Consider the following 20,966-nt stretch of genomic DNA (forward strand, 5'->3'; position numbering starts at 1 on the left):
ATATCAGGAATCCATTGTAAACATTTCCTTCACATCTCAAAACTAATTTGTTCAACATTTTCATCGTCATTCCCATCACCATTTTTAAACATTCATCAAAGCATTTTAATCATAGAACTTTGTATGGTAGCATGTGCAGTGAAAAACGTACATCAGGCCGTGTTCTCTGGACAGACATAGAAGATTATCTAAACACAAAAAGAGTTTTACAAAAGGAAGTCTGGAAATAATGTCAACAAGAAAAAGATAGTAAATAGTTATTTGTTAACATTATGTAAGTCTTTGCCGAAAGACAGGGATATTATGGAGGAATAAATTTTATCCAGTAAAGGACGTGGGATTTGTGTGTCTGTTAGCTTCGGTGTCCTGGGTTGGAATTGAAGTGCTTGGTGGTGCAGGTGCTATCTTCATCTCTTCTAGATGAGAACTGAGACTCCAGAGGAGAAAAGCAGGCTACAGGAGGCAATGAAGTCTGGGCCCACAGATATTGTCATGAGCAGGTTTGGTTTTTTTCAGAATGTGACTTAGGATCACATAAAGATATTCGTAGACACTCACACACATCTTTCGGAGACTGAAAAAGAAATTAATTGGATTGAGACTAGATTACCTAATTAAAAGGGATTTAAATTTAAATATAAATCTAGAGAAGGATAAGTACTATATAAAATCATACAATCCAAAAATGAAAGACAAAGCATGTGACACTCAAAGAAGGATAACTGTAGGTAGCTGTCACTTCAGCTGTCACTGAAGACAGAGGATCTGAATTTGAACCCCATATCCTCTGCTTAATGGTTTCAGAATTTGTAAAAAAATACTTTGTTTTTGCTAAAATGCTATAATTATTCATCTGGGCACTTTGTTTTAAATACACTATGTTAGAAACCTCTTCCTTTACCTTCTCCTCAAAGCTTGAGTCTGGTATGCATTTGCACATGAACTACAATGATTCTGTAAATGGTAGAGTTAATTTGAGACAGAAAAGAACAATGCCCATCTAGATTTTTCTGCACATGCAGCACCTTGCAGAGTTAGTAGCGTTTACAGTGTGTTGAATGAATGTTAATTCTTCTGGAATTTATTGAGTCTGGCCTGGCTATCTGGTCAGGTACTGCCCATCTGGACCTCAGTGTGTTGCTTTGTGACTTTGAAGTTCTATGATAGGCATTGGAAGGATGTGTCTTTCTACTTTTCTTTTTCCTATATGGCAAGGTCTCTGCAAGGGGTTATTTATTCATAGCGTAACTCATACCGTCAACCCTGTCCCCGAGTCTGTTGAAATTATTCTTACAAGGGTTACCATTATCTTCATTTGTGAGATGCATGTGCAATACCATTGAATCAAAACTAGAAGGGACAGTGGACATGATCTGATGAGCCACCTTATTCTACAGACAAGGAAACAGGCCCAGATAAACTTAGATTTGCTGAGAGCACACCGCCAGTAAGTTGAAGACAAGAGGTGAGAATCCAGGTCTCTAACTCCAGATTCAAAGTTCTCGTTTCATAATCCCACTGGGCTTTCCTCTGGCTGATGTCTAAGCCCTGTGCATTTCACAAAATCCTCTTGGTATTGCTTTTGTCTTCTTTAGCCATTCGCTGCAAAGAGTGGTCTGCTTCTGTCACTTTACTATGACAGACTATAAGGTCCTTGGAGTTCTGTCGTAGACCCTGTGAGCCAGTCTGCTCTTTGATTCCATTCTATCTCAGGGCCTCCTTCCCCAAAGAAATTGAAATTGCAACAGCCAAGGCTGCCAATAGTCTCTGGGTTGGAGAGAAATCCATTCTGTTTTCATGTTCTCTATTGCATTAGGTAGAGGGACAGCTCTTTTTAATTTTTTTTATAAATTTATTTATTTGAGAGGCAGAATTATAGACAGAGACAAAGAGAAAGGTCTTACCTGCTGGTTCACTCCCCAAATGGCCACAATGTACGGAGCTGTGCTGATCCAAAGCCAGGAGACAGGAGCTTCTTCCAGGTCTCCCATGTGGGTGGCAGGGGCCCAAGCACTCGGGTCATCTTCCTCTGCTTTCCTAGGCACATTAGCGGAGAGATGGATTGGAAGGAGAGCAGCCAGGACACGAACCAATGCCTATATAGGATGTCAGCACTGCAGGCAGAGGATTAACCTACTATATGCCATAGCACTGGCCCTGAGTGGCAGCTCTTAACCTTGACATATCCCTATTTCATGACATTCCCTCCCCTGGCTTTCTTCCTGGTTCTGCTTGTAGTGGCTTTTCCTCCTGTGCCTGTTCTAAAAGTGTAGGACTGGTGCCAGCATTGTAGTGTAGCAGGTAAAACTGCCCCCTGCAATGCCAGCATTCTATATGGGCGCAGGTTCCTGTCCTAGCTGCTCCACTTCCTATCTAGCTTCCTGCCAATGGCCTGGGAAAAATGGCAGAGGAGATGGCCCAAGAGCTTGTTTCCCTGCCACTCATGTGGGAGATCTGGAAGAAGCTACTGGCTCCTGGCTTTGGCCTGTCCCAGCCCCTGCCTTTGCAGCCATCTGGGGAGTGTGCCAGTGGATAGAAGATCTCCCTCTCTCTGTGTCTCTCTCCCTTTCTCTCCATAACTCTGACTTTCAAATAAATAAATCATTTTCAAAAGAGTGAGACTTCTCTGAAGCTTACCCTTGGTCTTCTTTTCCTTCTTTGTCTGCTCTCTCAGTAGGCAGTTCATCCACTCATGTGCCTGTGACTATTCCTGTGCTAGTCTATATTTCTCCCCTGAATCTCATTTTCATTTCAATTACTATGTTCTCCAAAGAGCCTGCCTTTTCTGCTTGTATCTCTCAGACACCTGAAGTATCATGAGTACACATTAAACTTGATTCTCTCTCCTGAAACCTGTTCTGCCAGATTTACATCATTTTTGTAAAAGGAGCCACCCTGTATCCAATTACTCATGCAAGAAACCTGGGAATTCAATCCGTTCCTAAGTGCTGTTCATTCCATCTCCTACCAGTGCCTTCATAGATCTCATCCAGTTCTTTGTACCTCCAAAGCCATCTTCTTAGTCCAGGCTGTGATCACTTCCTGGATACTGCAGTCTCCTCCTAGTGGACTCCCCCCTTTGTCTTCTGCCTGCTTCCAGTGGCTTCTTCATGCTGCAGTTGGAAGTGTAGACATGCAAATTAAATGATGTCACTTAACGGTCCTCAGTGGCTTCCCATTTCCTCAAATAAATCCCAGCACCTCGTCAGCTTGTGAGCACAGCCACAATCTGGCTGTGTAAATCTGTTCCCACTTCCTCCAGGAACTCTTTGTCATGCATGGTGCCCCTTCCTGATCAGGGGCCCACTCTGACCGCTGCGTGCTGCCACCTCACCTGGGATGCTCTTCCCCACCAGCCTCCCTGCTCCATAACCTCCTTCCCGCCTGTCAGGTGGGCCCCCTGCAGATCTGATTGATGTTGGTCTCTTCCTCAGGATTTTTTTTTAAATTGTCATTACTTGTTTATTTCCTTTTTCTCCCTTTTCATCTCGGATCACCCATCAGGTTATCATAAGTGCTCAGTAAACATCAACTGAATAAATGAATATAGTTAAGAAGTTCAAAGAAGTAATATAACAGTGTATATTCTATCTTATGAGGGGGTCTTCAAAAAAGTTCTTAGAAAATGTGTAATACGAAGAAATTATGCAAGGATTTCAGATTTTTTTGTACCAGATAATCTGTTGATTCTATTTTCTATGAACTTTTTGGGAAAAAATTTCCCTCATATTTGCAGGTCTGTCTAATACAGAATTCTTTGATGCTTTAAAGTTAAAGTTGATCTAAAAGTATTAAAATAAGCTGAAGGCTTCTTGTTGCTAACAATTCAAGAATTCATCTCTGAAGTAAAGTTCTGTTTTAAGTGTCTTTGAGTTAGTGTTCTGTCTTCAGGGTTCTTTCATGGAACCATTTTACTGGGTGAACATATAGATGGTGACGGTTCAGAACCTACTCAAGTTCTGGAGTTTTCTTTTGCATTGTCTTGCATGAGGTGAAACAATATGAAGTTACAAAAATCTTTGTGTGTGTTTCCAGTTCCTGCTACTGAGTTTTGCTAAGTTAAATACTCAAAGAGCAGGAGTAAACTGGTTAAGATTCCTCTAAATAAGTAGCATTTTAAAATTCAGTAGATAATTTACGTGACCAAATAGATTTATAGCAGTCAGGATGTTCTTGAAATAGACTGAACGGCTTTGCCAACTTCCAGTCTGCCGTTCAGATTTATATTTGTGTACAGTATTGGTCTGGCATCTACAGAGTATTAGATCAGAGAGGAACAGCGGCATGTGCAAAGTGTTAGAACTGAGTGACACCAGCATCTGGGTGTGGAACATGCAAGCAGTTGCCTCGTGTCTGGTCTTTGTCCGCAGCCGCTTGATCACCTTTTACTGATCATTACTCTACGTGCAGATGCCCCCCCACCCCGCCCAGATTGTCCGTCCTTAGCTCTAGTTCTAGACTTCTCGCTGATGCTCTCCATATGGTTACATTGTCTTTTTTAAAACATACGGAATTTTAAAAATTGCAATCTTTTGCAACCCTGGATTGCACATAATATTTATCCTTTAGGTACTAGGCCAGAAAAGTTTGGAATCATGCTGTCTAGCCACAGAACTCCCTCAAGGAAGAGTTGTTTACATTTTTGGCTGAAGTTGTGTCAAAATGGAGATAAGTAAATATCTTCTCAAGAATCGTTTGAAAAATGAAAGAAGCTGGAAGCTTCATTCTGGATCTCTCGCTGTATTGCTTCACCTACCACATGATGTAGATATAGTGTCTGTTACATTTGCTTTGTCGTCCTAGAGCTTCAACAGCCTCAGTCTGCGAAGCTTGCCAAAGCCTTTAAAATAGCTTAAATGGCCAGTTCCCATTATTAATACTTTTTAAAACCATTTCACAGTTGTCACCATTTAAATATGCATGTTCCTAAAGGTTTTGTTCTTAATCTGCCTTTCTCTTCTCCTCACCTGCCTTTTCCTGTTACCTAATTATCATCCTATACAGATGAACAAAATGTCAAGTTTCAATTTTCAACCTCTGATTCCATCCCATTTTCCGTGCTGCAGCAGGAGGTGCAGACATGTAGATTAAATGATGTCAGTCTTAGCCTTTCAGTTCCCCTTTGACAGTGCCAGTTGGATATTCTGCCAGCCCTTTAATCAAAACAAACCATAGTCCCCCCCCCCCCACCATTTTGGTCAGTGTTCATCTTTCTCCTGATCATTCTAGTCTGAAACATTGTGTTTCCAATCCTGAGCTGTTGAGTCAAATCACTCACTGGGTGCTATTGATTCTTCTGTAATTTCTATTTGCGTCTCTGCATCCCTTCTCCCAGCCTGATCTTACTCTAAATCTCATCCGGCCTCTTTCATTCTCTTCCTATCACAAAGCAAGTCTCAACAAATTTAAAAATTGGGAATCAAACAAATGGAATTCTCTGGCCATAATACAGATAAATAATCAATGAGAAGTGTATCCTTTAAAAAACTTTCTTAATTATAAAGTAAAAAACATGCATGGAATAAAGAGGGCCCAAAAGTAGAAATTGAAAATGCTTAGATCTGAAATAGAATTAGATTCCCAAATGTGTGAGCTATTAACTAAAGCATTCCATAGAAGTAAAGTTATTAGAAAATAAAATATATTTTAGAAAGTAGGAAAAGCGCACTACCAATAGGTAACCATCAACCTTAAGATATTAGGGATAGAATTTTTAAAAAGTCCATAAAAGGTAGAAGGAAAGGAAACAATAAATCCAAGAGTAAAAAGAAATGGAATAGAAAACAAAGAAACAACCAAGTAAAAAAATGGTTTTTTGAAAAGACTAACAAAATTACAAACCTCTGATGAGATTGATTAGTAAAAACAGAATGAGAAATAAATAATATTAATAGCGAAAAGGAGAACCTTAACTTCGTAGGTGTAGAGGTTTAAAAGATATAGAAGAACTACCACACATATAAAAATTACTATAATAAAAAGGGCAAGGATTTTTTGAGAGAATGAAGAGCATCTGGAACTCTTACTTGAGTAGTAGGAGTATAATTTTTAGAACTTCTGAACAGCATATATAAAGCTAACTGCCAGCCTTTTTTATGCCTGTCAGTTTTCCACCTAGGTTTATATCTTAGAGAAATGAGTGTATACGTTTACCACAAATTATGAATAAGAAAATTCAGAGTAACTTTGTATACAACCAAAATTTTAGTGAAAATAGAATGAGTAAGTATATTTATGTAATGGCATACAATGTAATACTATTCAGCAATAAAGAAGAATGAGCAATTGCTAATACACTAACCTGGATGACACACATATATAGTGTTAAAAAATGAACTAAACACACACATCTTGTGACCCTGTTCATTTGAAGTTTAAGCACAGGCAAAAGTACCAATGATAGAGTGGTTCCATCTGGGATAGTGCCACCTGGGAGAGGGTAGCAGGGGGGTTCTAGGTTGTGGGTGTTCAGGTCTTGCTCTCTAAGTTGGTTATACTGAGGCATGCATAAGTACAATTTGAAAACACTTAAGATTATTGCATTTTATTATATGTAATTTCTCAAGTGAAATTTTATGAAAATGCCAAATGCACAAGATAAGGAATTAGAGCATGCTCTGAATACCTTTATGCTACCAGCTGGAGAATTCCAATTATACATTGACAGTTTTAGAATAAAAAACAAAGTATAGTGATTCCCTAAACTTTAAAGATTTTAATAAATTGTGGAGAGTGCTCTCACAAAGAAAATAAACGGCCCAGATCGCATTCAAATGAGTTCCCCTGAATCTATACATGCACATAAATTCAAGAACACTTCTCTCTCTCTCTCTCTCTTTTTTTTTTTTTTTTTTGACAGGCAGAGTTAGTGAGAGAGAGCTACAGAGAGAAAGGTCTTCCTTTTTCTGTTGGTTCACCCCCCAAGTGGCCGCTACGGCCAGCTCATTGTTGCCGGCGTGCCACTCTGATCCGAAGCCAGGAGCCAGGTGCTTCTCCTGGTCTCCCATGCGGGTGTAGGGCCCAAGCACTTGGGCCATCCTCCACTGCACTCCTGGGCCACAGCAGAGAGCTGGACTGGAAGAGGAGCAACCAGGACAGAATCCGGCGCCCCAACTGGGACTAGAATCCTCTGCCGCAGGCAGAGGATTAGCCTAGTGAGCCGCGGCGCCAGCCAAGAACGCTTCTTGAATATATCTTACATAATCTTGTTATCAAATCCAGTCAAGCCGGCGCCGTGGCTCAATAGGCTAATCCTCCGCCTTGCGGCGCCGGCACACCGGGTTCTAGTCCCAGTTGGGGCGCCGGATTCTGTCCCGGTTGCTCCTCTTCCAGTCCAGCTCTCTGCTGTGGCCCAGGAGTACAGTGGAGGATGGCCCAAGTGCTTGGGCCCTGCACCCCATGGGAGACCAGGAGAAGTACCTGGCTCCTGCCATCGGATCAGCGCGGTGCGCCGGCCGCAGCGCGCTGGCTGCGGCGGCCATTGGAGGGTGAACCAACGGCAAAAGAAGACCTTTCTCTCTGTCTCTCTCTCTCACTGTCCACTCTGCCTGTCAAAAAAAAAAAAAAAAAAAATCCAGTCAAAAAAATGATGAAAAAGAAAAATATAGGGCAATGTTACTCAGGCTTTTATATTTTAAAAAATTAAACAAAATATTAATAAACTAAGTCTACTATTGTTTATTATGATTTAAAAACTGATCACAAGAATGCAAGGTGGGTTCAATCTCATGAAATGAGTTTGTCACATTAGCAGATTAAAGGAGATAAATTTATCTCTCAACAGTTGTATAAGACCTGAATTCAGAATATTTTCATGATTAAAAAAGAATGCTGATCTAGAAATTGGCAGGAATTTCCTTATCCTAATAAAAGTTACTTAAGATATTATCTTCATCAAACATCATGCAAAGTGGAGAAATTTTAATGAAATTCTTATTTTATAACTGAAATCCTAATAAAATTTTCCAGGTGACCTCACCTGAAAAGAAATAACTTAAACTGTTTGTTATAAATAGGTTATATGTGCATATAAAGCAATATTCAAAGAATCTAAAGGTGCATTATTGCAATAAAGCTTTAACATAGTTGTTAGGTGCCAATAAATTCACTTAAGTTCATTCGATTTTTATTCACTAGCAAAACCGAAAAATACAACTTCTGAATACACTTGTATTTATGATAGGCATAAAATAATAGGTTCTGAGGAACAAATCTTATAAAATGTGTGAGATGTTTATGGAGAAAATGATAAAACATTATTGAAATATATTTTAAAAGAACTATATTAAATAATAATGACCATTTATAACTTGTTCATACCTAGAAAGACTCGACACTTGAACTGTAAAGTTGCAGTTATTCCTATTTTGATCTGTATTATTTAATGCTCTTCCAATGAAAATTTCAAGTTTTGAAATATACATAGGTATAGTTTATGTTTTTTATTTTTTGGACCTTGACAAGAAGATTTCACGTGGTCAGAAATAGCATAACTAGTCTTGAAGGAAAGGTAACTTATAATCTGTAGTAATGAGTATTGTGATATGAATTCACAGAACCAAATCCTCACAAAGAGCTATCACATGTATGGAAACTCATTGTAGGCTGGAGCTGTCTTTGCATAGCAGTGGGAAAATAGATGGAGTAGTCAGTTCATTAGGAACTGGAGAAAATACAGATAAACTTAAATCTCTTCCTATTCATGTGTATAAGAATTAGTTTCAGGTGGTTTAAATACAAAAATGTGTGAAAGAAAATATCTTTTAGAAAAAAATATACAAGACACTTTTTATGACCTCAGGCTATGGAATAATTTCTTAAACAAGACCATGCAAATCACAAGTACAATGATTGATGTGTTCATTAAAAGTAACCTTAAAAATAACTTCAGTTTACCAAAACTTACCATACAGCTAGTGAAAACAAAAGCTATGGGATGATAAAACATGCATAGAACACATATAGCTGAGTTTCCGAAAAATGTAAGAAACAGCCATAAATCAACAGGGGAACGCTAAATAAGAAAATGGGAAATTAACATGAATGGGCTTTTCACACAGGGGAAGCAGGAAGTAAATGTGAAAAGATTTATCCTCATTGGTAACATGGGGAATGCTGACTCTGTAATGGATCATCTTGGAGGACCACATAGGAAGCTTAACCAGGGACCAGGCATACATATGTTTTTTATAGTTACTCTTTATATATTACCTGAGGTGTACATACATTTTATACACTTTTAACATTTAACACAAAAACCAAAATAATCAGCACCGTAAGTGTGCAGTCAGTATCACACATAGAAAATAAATATAAAGGTAACACCATGAGTGTACAGTGTTTTAAAAATTTTACCTATACTTGTCCCTACAAAAGGCTGTGAGTTTGAAACCTCCTCTTTAATTGTTGTAAGTTTGTCAAGTGTTGTAGAGATTAGCATCTCAGTGAGTTTTCTCTCCATGTGGATACTGTTAGAGCAGTATCTACACTTTATATTTAAGGTGGTACCTGTCCACCTTAAATATAGCATTAACATCCTTTTCGTCATTTGGTATCCAATTTAAGGTAACAGATTTATTAATTACTGCTGTGCAATAGACTTTAGGCTATGAGGTTTGTAAAGAGGAGTTTCTTTATACTGATATAGGTATTTGGATATATGTCTTTCTTCCCAGTCTGGCCCTCTGAAGTCTTATAACTTAGGAAGAGTTTTTACACACACACACACACACACACACACAGTAAATATAAAGTACAATAGTATATGTACTATCATAAAAGTATTAGAGCAATTGTAAGGTAGTTGAGGGAGACAAGAAGTAACCTGGCAAGATTTGGCTTTCTGAATATGTGGACGAAGACAAACAAATTGGAGGCAATGGCTAAAGCCCAAGGCCAAGGGTGGGAGCATTGCCTGCACACAGAAGCAACAGCAGTGGCCAGTGTGGAGCCCAGTGAGCAAGGAGAAGATGATGGAGGAGGAGCTCACAGTGGGAGAGGGAGGCCATTTGGGGTGTATCCTCATGGTTCTCAGAGGAGTTACTTGTGTATTGTAAGTTCTTCATAAACACTTGCAAATAATTGAAACTTACTTAGTGCTTCAAACATGGAAAACATGGAAGAAAACGTTTCTCTAAGAACTCAGTGGTGATGCAGTTTCTTAGATCCACACACATAAATAGAATGTTAGCAACTCATAGGTATGTAACATCATCTACAATCCACACTGTAAGGTGAGTGAGTAGCAGGTGAAATCCTTCCTATCAAGGCAAATAATTTATTGAGTAGAACATTATATTCCATAAGCAGGCCTTCGACTCTATAAATTCTTTGTTCCAGAGAAACTGCTGCTGTGGCACTGAGGAGTTTTAAGGGTAGGGAGCACAATATAGTAGAAGAAAAGATTGTACTTAGAAAACAGTGAGTTACAATGTGATCTTAGCTAGGCCATCCTAAGTGTCAGTTCCTTCATGGAGAAAGTGAACACAATACAGACTTTACCTACTTTATAAAGTTAAAATGAAGAGCAGATGACATATGTATATATGAAATTCTTGATGAACATGAGGCCCCTGCAAATGCTGTGTACAATAAATCATTTCTGCAATCTCTGTGTATAAATCTACACATATCCCAATATATATGTGCACATATAATTTATTTATGTAATGTTTTTCAGTTAATTTATTACAACATACAATAATGTCATCTAATGCTGGACTATAGCTTATTTAGTCAAAATGCATCTAAATAAGTCATCATATTTCCACAAAGTTGATGAAGTAGAAAAACATAATTAAATATTAAAATCAAACCTAGATGCAATACTAACCTAGAAGCAAAGAGAGTGTAAAGACCACAAATATAAATTATTGCTTCATTTGCTTTGAGATTGGGGATAGTATCAGGCAACCATAAATATAAATGTAGAAAAACATAAAAAATGCGAGTGACGGGTATATAGGTAAAAAATGTAATCATAGTTAGGGAAAAAAAATGCTCAATTGTGTTATGGGTTGAAACCTGTGAAAGAGAGCCGGGGAGTAAAACAGTTCTTGGAGAAACAACATTTAAGTAAAAATTGAATATAAAAGGAATAATAAGTGAATATCAAAATAAAATATCCCCTAAGCCCAGAAAGCAAATGAATAGTTTTGAGAGGGAGGTAGTTTTAAAGGGCTATTATTTGTTTGCCTCAAATTGACTGCAATGTTTCTATGAATTAACATTCTGATGGGGGAGGAAGAAAAGATGATTAAAGTTTTATTTTGTTTCTTGGAGGGAGCAGGACTTTTATTTTGAACCATAACCCCATGATTTATTTTAAGAATATAAATTTATATTTTAAATGTTGCTATTGGGGTAGGCATTTGGGTTAATGTTTAAGGTGCAGGCTAGGATGCCCATGTCTAATATCAGATGCCCTAGGTTCTGTACCCAGTTCCAGATCCCTTTCAAGATTCCCACTGATACCAGGACCCAGGGAGGCAGCAATGATGGCTCAAGTACTTGAGTTCCTGCTATTCATGTGGGAGACCTGGGTTAAATCCCCAGCTCGTGGATTTGACCCAAGCCAGTCTCAGCCATTACAAAGCATTTGGGGAGTCAATCAGCCTCTTTCTGTCTCTCTCAAATAAGTATTTTTTAAAAAGTAGAGACTTTGAAGCAAACACACAATATGAGTTAGAAATAAAACTGCCATTGATACACCTAAGTCGTCAAAGTATAGTGTCAGCATCACTTCATAACACAGATCTTGGAAGTTTTACATGTCTACGTTTGGCTTAGGTAATAAAGAAGCTAAATTGAGCCATAATAAACGCTTGAAATGTCCAGAAATTGATCATATAATTAGGGGTAGTGACCATTTAATAAATAAGGATCACTCTTAAAAAAAAAAAAAAGTCCATTGGGGAATAGTAGGATGGACAGAGGGAGGGTGAGTAGAAGGGAGGAAGAGAAGGAAGGAGAGGGATTAAATGACCTGATATAGTAGTTGAAAAACTCAGAAAACCCTGTAAGTTTGATGTCTATACCTATTGGGACTGACCGGTTCTTTTAGCATCATAATTTCACCTACATCGATATTTTCTTACACCAAATATAAATCATTCCAAAACAGGTTTCTTACACTGTTTAGATTAATTTGAGTCTAGTTAGTCCATTCATTCATTTGCTCAGTAGTTATTGAGTTTCAAACATGTGGTAGGCATTGTGCATAAGCCCTGGGTACACACATGCAAACACATCTGTTGTTTCATGTTTCTCTTGCAAAAGAATTAAATTTACTAAAAGCAAATATATTGTCAAAAAGTGGATCACATATCCTTGAAGATGACGAGGAGGTGTCTGGATTATAAACAGGAATATTCTTCAGTGTATATTAAAAATATTTAACCATGAGATCCCAAAATGTCTTTTAAAAGCATGACTGATTTGTCCCCTGGACATATAAAGAAAATCTAAACAAAAAGTCAAGGTGTTTAGTTTGCACAATGTCAAATTTGGTATTGCCCTGTTTTTCTTAGTGCTTTCCTCTGCTCGTTTCAGAAAATCTTCAAAAACAGGAGTCTGGTAGAAAAAGGATCTCATATTTTCCCAGATTATAACTTGGTATTTTTATATTCAAAATTTCTAATTTGGTCTGAAGTTTCATTTTTCTGGAATAATCTAAAGGGAGACTCGGAGATCTTGTCTGGTGTTGCGACACAGAAGTTGGATGCATTCTCTCTGATCCATTTCCCTGACAACACTTGGTGTGAAGTGTAAAAAGCCCTTACTCACTTCTGTTTAGTTCATTCATCCCTTCCCAAGTGTCCAGCAGTATTCTGGGCACTGAAGCTGAACAGAGAAGGAAGACATTGTTCCTTATGTGACAGGGAACCTTAGACTGTAACGTGAAGAGATACTTTTGGTATAATACAGTTGAGTCTCCCAAATCCGAAACTCTGAAATGTACCAAAATCAGAAACATTTTGGGTACTGACATGATGCCACGAATGGAAAATTATGCCTCTGACCTCAGGTGACAGTTCACAGTCCAAATGCAAGTGCACCAAAAATGTTGTATAAAATTGCCTTCAGGTTATGTGTGTTAGGTGTACCTGAAGCTTAAATGAACTTTGTGCTTAAGGTAGGCTTGAATCCCATCCCCCAAGACGTCTCATTATATATATGCAAATATTCATATTTAAATTCTAAATCCAAAACACTTCAGATAAGAAATGTGCAACCTATATGAGGGAACTTCAATAACTTCTTAGAAAAAAGTGAGATTAAAAGATAAATTCATTTTGGTGCAAAATATTTGAAATCTGCATGATTTTTTAATATGCACTTTTTTGTTAACTTTTTGAAGACTCCTCATGTCGTAAATTATTTGCCAAATGTACTCTGAGAAATGAGACCCCTCAAAGAAGGCAGCTGTTTGTTAGTAGCAGGAAGAAGCAATGGTGAGGCCTTGCCTTGGAGATGGTCTTGTAGTCCAGTACTGAAAGGAGCTCCAGTAAGTTGTAAGCAGGATGGGGCAGCAACTTGGCAATAGTTGGCGACTCCTTCCTGGAAATATGTACCCCGCCAAGTGCATGTGGCTGTGTTCATGTCAGCCTTGAGATCCGTGCTTTCTGTGTTTGATTCTCTCTCTCTCTCTCTCTCTCTCTCTCTCTTTAAAATTCATTTATTTAAAAGTCAGAGTGACAAGGTGGGTAGGGGAGAAAGAGAGAGAGAAAGATATTCCATCTGCTGGGTCACTGCCAAAGTGTCCTCAATGGCCAGGGCAGGGCCAGGCCGAAGCCAAAAGCTCAGAACTCCATCTGGGTCTTCCACATGGGTGTCAGGGGCCCAAGTACTTGGGCCATCTTCCATTGCCTTCTAGACGCATTAGCAAGACACTCGATCAGAAGCAGAGCAGCTGGGACTCAAACCAGCGTTCCCATATGGGATGCCAGTGTTGCAAGCCGAGGCTTAACCCACTGCACTGCAACACTGGGCCCTATGTTGGTCACTTTCTATGAGTCATTGGCACGGTCACTTGATTTCCCTGGACCACTGTTTAACAGGAAGAAATTTGAACTAGTTGAACTCTTTTGTCCCTTTCAATTCTAAAACTCTATGGAAGCTTCTTGTACTGTTATCTCTGGAAATACAAAGGACATGAGAGTATTTTTTCTGTGTCTTGTTTGGAATACTGAATGGGGAAGAATTTGAAAAAGCAAATAATTTCCGTTCAAGGGTGGAAAGAATGCTACCACTGTACATTTACATACATTGTGACTGTATAACATGTTTTAAAATAGATAAAGCAAGGACTTCTCTATACTAAAAAATGTATGATTTGAGGATACAAACAAAAGGACTAATGCGATCCACACCCACAGTGATGTGTGGGTGTAATTGTTAACAGTGTGCTGAAGCAGGTGTGTTTCAGGAGTGGTCTGCAGGAGTAGAGAAGGTTGACCTGACCTGCCTTAGGAGGAGAGCTGTTCAAGTGGAAGGGGTGGACAAGAGAAGGCAGAACAGCAATGAAGGAGGGGAAGGGGGCATGGAGGATGGCCAGGTGTGGGAGGACTGCAGCAAGAGGTCTCAAGGGAGGTAAAACCCACCAGGGAAAGAGGTTGTTTGAGCACTTACTTGGGTAACTGAAATGACCAAAATAAGGAGCAGATTTTGTAGTTGAAACACGAAGTTGCCAGCAGATGGATTATTTTTGTGACAGACAGCTGGGAGGATGGACTGGGAATCGGAAAAAGGGAGAATACCTGGGACTCCACAGGAGCTTTCAGGTGGAGAGAAGTGTAAGGAAGTAAGGATTTCTGTACAATAGGCAGGTATGATTTATCCACATTAATTTATTATGGAAAAATAATTATCACAGTGGCCCAAAATAGGTTACACATAGCCCTTAACCTACCTTTATTTTTATTATTATTACTACTTTAGTAGAAAGAAAGAATTCCTACCTGCTCCTGGTTTACTCTCCAAATATCCGCATTGGCCAAGGCTGGGGGAGACAGGAGCTGGGAGCCAAGAACTCAGTGCAGGTGTATCCCATGTGTGTGGTAAGAACACAACTCCTTGAGTCACCTGCTGCCTCCCAAGGTCTGCATTAGCAAGAAGTTGGAATTAGGAACCAGAGCCAGGACTTGATCGCAGGCACTCTGATATGGGATGCAGGCATTTCAACGCAGGCCAAATGCCCACCTCTCTACCTACCTTTAAAGAGCTCCTCACCCACTAGGGCTTAGATTAGTTTTACTGAAATAATTTTGATACAACATACAGTTATTTGTAAGAGAATCAAAAAGAAACTTTTCTGATTTAATACATGATAAATGTGAAATTCCTTTGACATTTATGAACATTCTTTGTCAAATGGTTCTGATGCCTCATAAAGTTTACTTAGCCCAACATCTCAGTTTGCTTTTAGGATAGAAGTTACATGCTTAAGAAAATATTTCTTAATGGATTCTAAAATGTTTTTTCTGCCTCAGAACTTTCTCCTGGCTTATGGTGGGATTGTCATTTGTACTAACAACCTCCAGAAGTGGAAACAAATAGGCTGTAACTTGGTATAAGTCAAACATTGTGACTTCTTCCTTTTCTCTTTAGATTTTTGTTTGTAGAAGAGTCATTATTTAAGTCCTTATTCCCCTACCCTCAACCTCTGATCTTACCTGAATGAGATGAACATTTATAAAACAGTCAGTGCAGGAAGTTAAGTGGCATTTACTATGAATCATAAATCTCTTCAAGCTAGGAATTAACAAAATATTACAACCATGGGTAACTAAAGGCAAATTCCTTGTTCTAATTCAAAAAGAATTAGCACATGCTCCCGTGATTTTTTTTTTTTTGTCTTTTTACAGCATCAGTTTAATCTGCTATGCATACTTTTGCAATTCATTGATTTGTGGTGCTGTATAAGGTGGCAGGGAGCCTTGCAGACAGAAGTGGATCAGCCTAGGTAGAACCCTGGGCATGAGAGTGATGGATGCAGGTGACTCATTAAATTGTCCTATGGACTGTCAATAGACAAAATTTAATGACTGCCAACTCTGTGGAAAACATTATAGGATTTTTGATTCAGGTAGATTTGCCATGGCATAAAAATAATCAGCAACTGAATCTATCACATTAAATGAGAGAATTTAGAAGAAGATATTTTAACTGGAGTCTCTGTGACCTGTGTACGGAGGGGAATGAACCATGTCCCCTGGGAGAGGCTCCAAAATGTGAATCAGGAGAAACAAGAATGGAGATAAATATGTCAGCCTAACAAAGCATCTGTCATCACAGGAAATGGGGGCTCAAATTCAGCTGTTAATGTGAGACATCAAGTTCAAGTATGAAGAGAGACATTCGCTAACTCTGCCTCTCAAATAAATTAATTAATCTTTAAAAAATAATAGAAATGTCTTGGTCGAGGCTTGTTCCTAACTAGATCTTTGTTTCTCTCCTTTTTTGTCCAGCCAATTGGCCAATCTTCTTTAGTCTTGTTTTGGTCCTGAATTACCCCTCCCATCCCACCAAATACCCCCAGCCTATGAGCAACTTGCCTGCTGTGTAGTAGGCATGTTGTTAGAGTTTTACGCTCAAGAAAATTATTCCCATTTCAGACAATGAACCAAATTTTAGGTCTCCAGGGGAGTTTTCTCTGATTCTCCCAGACCAGGTTTATCTGTAACTATATGACCAGTCCCCATTATCTTCTCCTCCCCCATACTCATGCAGGTACTTAGTCCTGAACTGTTGTGCCATCCTATTAAGGCAAAATACTAAAAACAATTTAACGTGTGTGGGGGCATGTTTTCCCCACACTCACAGCCCCTGTAGTCGAGGAATCATGTTTAATATCCCTGGGTTATTATATTATTGTACTATGTGCCAGCATTGTGCAAAGTGTTACACAGCCTTTATCTCAGGATATGAACCAGCATTGTAAGACAATTGTGTCCTTTTACCGACCCCAGGAATATACACTAGAATACTGGTACTTACGTTTTTTCTGCAGATTATTTTGGCATACTTTTGATCCCTAGTAGCTTTCATTTCAACCATTTCCCCATCTCTGTTCAGTAACTTATTTTCATAACTTTAGAATTACTTACAAAATCACTAAGTTAAATTAGTAAAATATCTGAATTCTTGAGTATTTGTGGAAAGCTGCTGGTTTATTTCATTTGTTTGCCAATGAAACAGGGCCAAGTAAAAGTGCTACTGACCTTAAATATATATTTCATTTGTAATTAATATGTCCATTCTTACAATGGAAGCATATCTTGCCAGAGTCATTAAAAAAATCTCTTTTCTCTTCGTTACTTTCAACCGTGATACAGCCTCTTACCTGCTTGTGCATCCCATCTCTCAACACAGTCACCAACTTGTGATATTCTTTATACTATTAGTATAAAGTTTTATTTAATAAACCTTTGTTTAACCCTCATTAATTGTCATACAATCTAAATTGGTGGCTTCCACTTGGAAGAAATTTTAATATGCTTCAAAGTCCACTTGAAAGGGCGACACCTAACCTTTGACAAGCATCTTTGCTGTACCGGACCCTTCACCTCATATGTCATTCCACCCTCATAATAACCTGTCAAGTAACGAGTAATAACAGCACTTACCATTTAATGCAAGCCTGCGACATGGTAGGCATGATGCTAAGCACTTTTACATCATTCTCACATCAACTCTGAGTTGTAAGTTTTATTATTTTTAATTTACAGGGAAGGGAACTAAGACTCACGGTAGTTAAGTGATTGGTCACACAACTTAAATAATGAAGCCACTAAATAGCAACTATATACAGAAAGAAGATTCTAAAGTTTCTTTCCTACTAAGACAGCTTTAGTGTATTTGGAAGGAATATTGTGTAGCTCCACTGACTACACAACTTCCAAATTCCAGCCTGCTGACCCAGTCTTAGACAGCCTGCCTTGAAATGCCCCACCAAGCTTGGGATTGGTGAGAGAGAGGGAACTGCGGCTGTGGAACACTCTGGAAAGATGGCTCTGTAACCTTCATGCTTTGATGTTTCAAACTTAACAGCAATGGTAAATAAAATATAAAGAGAGAAAAGTGGTTCTGGAAAAACAGTTCTTTTTCTTTGAAAATCAGAAACCAAAATTTTAAAGTCAGTGGTTATGAAGGCTGAAGTCAGGGGTCAGTTGGACCCTTCCACCGATAGAACGTGGTCATTGGAGTTTGCATCCCAGTAGGACAGAGCCAGATCTGCTGTTACAAGTGGGGCCCACGAGAACCCCCTTGCTGACGATGAGACATTGGAAAAAAATTTTCCTGTTGACTATTGCAGGAATTTGGGTGCTGTGGCTGGAGGGTTAAAGGGGTGGGAAGAAAGATACAGTGTTGTGACACAAAACTGAGCTCACGGTGGAGCTGCATCTATGGTTTCGCCGATAACATCCACTCTATCCCTGCAATCCCAGCAGATACACTAAAAATGTCCCTCAGAGGCTGTGGTCCAGGCACCTGGCGTGGCCTAGTAGAAACAATGGCAAAACTAGAGAAGGAGGGATGAGCACATAGGAAAAACATCTTTCACTACAAATGGGCTTCAAACCAAGACTCCAGAGTATGCCAATGAGTCTAATGCTAGTAAAGGAGCAAACAGTACAAAGAAACCCAACGACTCTGACACCCAGAAGAAAGTATTTATATAGAAAGGTTTGACAAAAACTTTGAAATAAGGATGCTTAGGGGCCAGTGTTGTGGCACAATGGGTTAAGCTGCCACTTGTGACACTGGCATCCCATATTGGAGGGCCAGTTCCAGGCATGGCTGCTCTGCTTCCTCTCCAGCTTCCTGCTAATATGCCTGGGAAGACAGTGGATAATGGCTCAAGTGGATGATGGTCCCTGCCACCTGTGTAGAAGACCCAGAAGGAATTCTGGGCTGGCTTTGGCCTGACCCAGCTGTGGCTGCTGTGGGCATTTGGAGAGTGAACCACTCACTGGATGGAAGATCTTGGTTTCTCTGTTGGCTTTGATATTCAAATATATAAATAAAGAAATCTTTAAAAAATTTATTTATTTATTTGAAAGTCACAGTTATACAGAGAGAGGAGAGGCAGAGAGAGGGGGAGAGAGGTCTTCCATCCAATGGTTCACTCTCCAATTGGCAGCAATGGCCGGAGCTGCGCCAATCCAAAGCCAGGAGCCAGGAGCTTCTTCTGGGTCTCCCTTGTGGGTTCAGGGGCCCAAGGAATTGGGCCATCTTCTGCTGCTTTCCCAGGCCATAGCAGGGAACTGGATTGGAAGTGGAGCAGCCAGGTCTCAAACTGGCGCCCATATGGGATGCTGGGGCTTCAGGCCAGGGCATTAACCCATGCACCACAGCGCCGGCCCCATAAATAAATATATCTTTTATTTTATTAAAGTAAGTGTATTTAGAAACTCAGAAGGATAGATGCAGAAATGATTTCCATTAAAAATGACAAATGTGCAAATCTAAGCAAAAAAATAGAACTGGATCATTTGATTATTTAAAATTAGAAATATTAGAGTTGAAAAATAGCCATTGAAATAAGCACTTTGGTAGATAGGGCAGACTAGACAACGGTGGTTTTCAGGAATACAGAGACTACCACCTTCTTTGGACATAGACAAACTGATTTTTAGATTATAAGGGATTGAGACTGGTGCTGTGGTGTCGCAGGTAAAGCCGCCACCTGCAGAGCCGGCATCCCATGTGGGCGCTGGTTCAAGTCCCAGCTGCTCCATCCGATCCAGCTCTCTGCTATGGCCTGGGAAGGCAGTGGAAGATGGCCCAAGTCCTTTGGTCCCTGCACTCATGTGGGAGACCCAGAAGAATCTCCTGGCTCCTGGCTTCGGATCAGTGAAGCTCCAGCCATTGCAACCGATTGGGGAGTAAAACAGTGGATGGAAGACCTCTCTCTCTCTGCCTTTTCTTCTCTCTCTGTGTAACTCTGCCTTTTAAATAAATAAATAAATCTTTAAAAAAATTATAAGCGATCTTTTAAAAGTTCATGGAAAGCTATGCATAAAAAAGCTACACAGAGGCTTCAAAATTTTTCACACCAAAATTTATCTTTTAATTACAATTTCCACCAGCTTTTCAAAGAACCCTCATGTGTACATGATACATGGAGAAAACTTGGAGAGACTGCAAACCATGCAGTATAGGAATTCAGTGGACATAGAGAGTGTAAGAGAGAAAATCTTGGGGATTGAAGACATACCTGAGATCTCAGATTGAAATTGGTTTTGGATCGAGCAGGATAAATAAATGTAAATACACAGTTAAAAAAATGACAATAAGACTGCAAAACATGGAAAAGGAAGGGGAGAATCTTGAAATATACTAAAGGAGTTGATGGAGCCAATTCTACCCCACGGGTTTTAGTTACAGGTCTAGGACCAGGAGCCCAAGGGAAAGTGTCTAGAAACTCTTCCTTCCCTGCCGTAAGGTATTTTCCTATGCTCCCTGGCATTGCCAGTCACCAAAGCACTATGCACTTCTAAGGAAAGCTTTCTTTCAAAATGTACCTATAATGTAATTTGTGCCCAAAATTGTAATTCTGCCTGCAAATGAACCCAGTGGGTAGGAGGCTGAGTAGTGTCCTGGCCTTCACAAGCCTCGTGACTTTGGACAGGTCACTTAGTTGATCTGCAGATGAGGGTATGAATCCCTGCTTGATAGACCATCACAGGATTGTTGCGAGGGAGTTTATGTATGTGTGTTCTTTATAGACTGTGCAGTATGATACGATTATAAGAAATTAGTATTACTTTATGAAATAAATGAGATTCCTTAGAGTTTATATGTCAGCTTTGGGTAAAAAAATAATAATGGAACAAAATTACCAAAAATGTTTGCAAAGCTACTTACAAAAACTAAGTACAAATTATTTTCTCATGCTTAGCAAGTATGAAGGGTATAAAATGAGCAGTAGATATGGGATTAATCAGATTATATTTAGTCTTAAA

The 20,966-nt window shown here is 39.3% G+C and overlaps 1 protein-coding gene and 1 long non-coding RNA gene across 8 annotated transcripts in view; one reads left to right on the forward strand and one right to left on the reverse strand.

Moving 5' to 3' along the window:
• Window positions 1-20,966, forward strand: part of ZNF521 (zinc finger protein 521) — a 296,551-nt gene that overhangs the window by 132,243 nt on the left and 143,342 nt on the right. The window lies entirely within an intron of this gene.
• On the reverse strand, window positions 1,905-15,053 carry LOC149123766 (uncharacterized). The gene is made up of 3 exons (XR_016214095.1): window positions 14,958-15,053; window positions 3,004-3,113; window positions 1,905-2,037 (listed from the first exon to the last, which is right to left on the reverse strand). It is a non-coding gene; the product is annotated as an uncharacterized LOC149123766 (long non-coding RNA).

This window comes from Oryctolagus cuniculus, chromosome 10 (genome assembly GCF_051225735.1).
Source record: "Oryctolagus cuniculus isolate XC-2025 breed Fujian yellow rabbit chromosome 10, ASM5122573v1, whole genome shotgun sequence".
In the NCBI taxonomy this organism is placed as follows: domain Eukaryota; kingdom Metazoa; phylum Chordata; class Mammalia; order Lagomorpha; family Leporidae; genus Oryctolagus; species Oryctolagus cuniculus.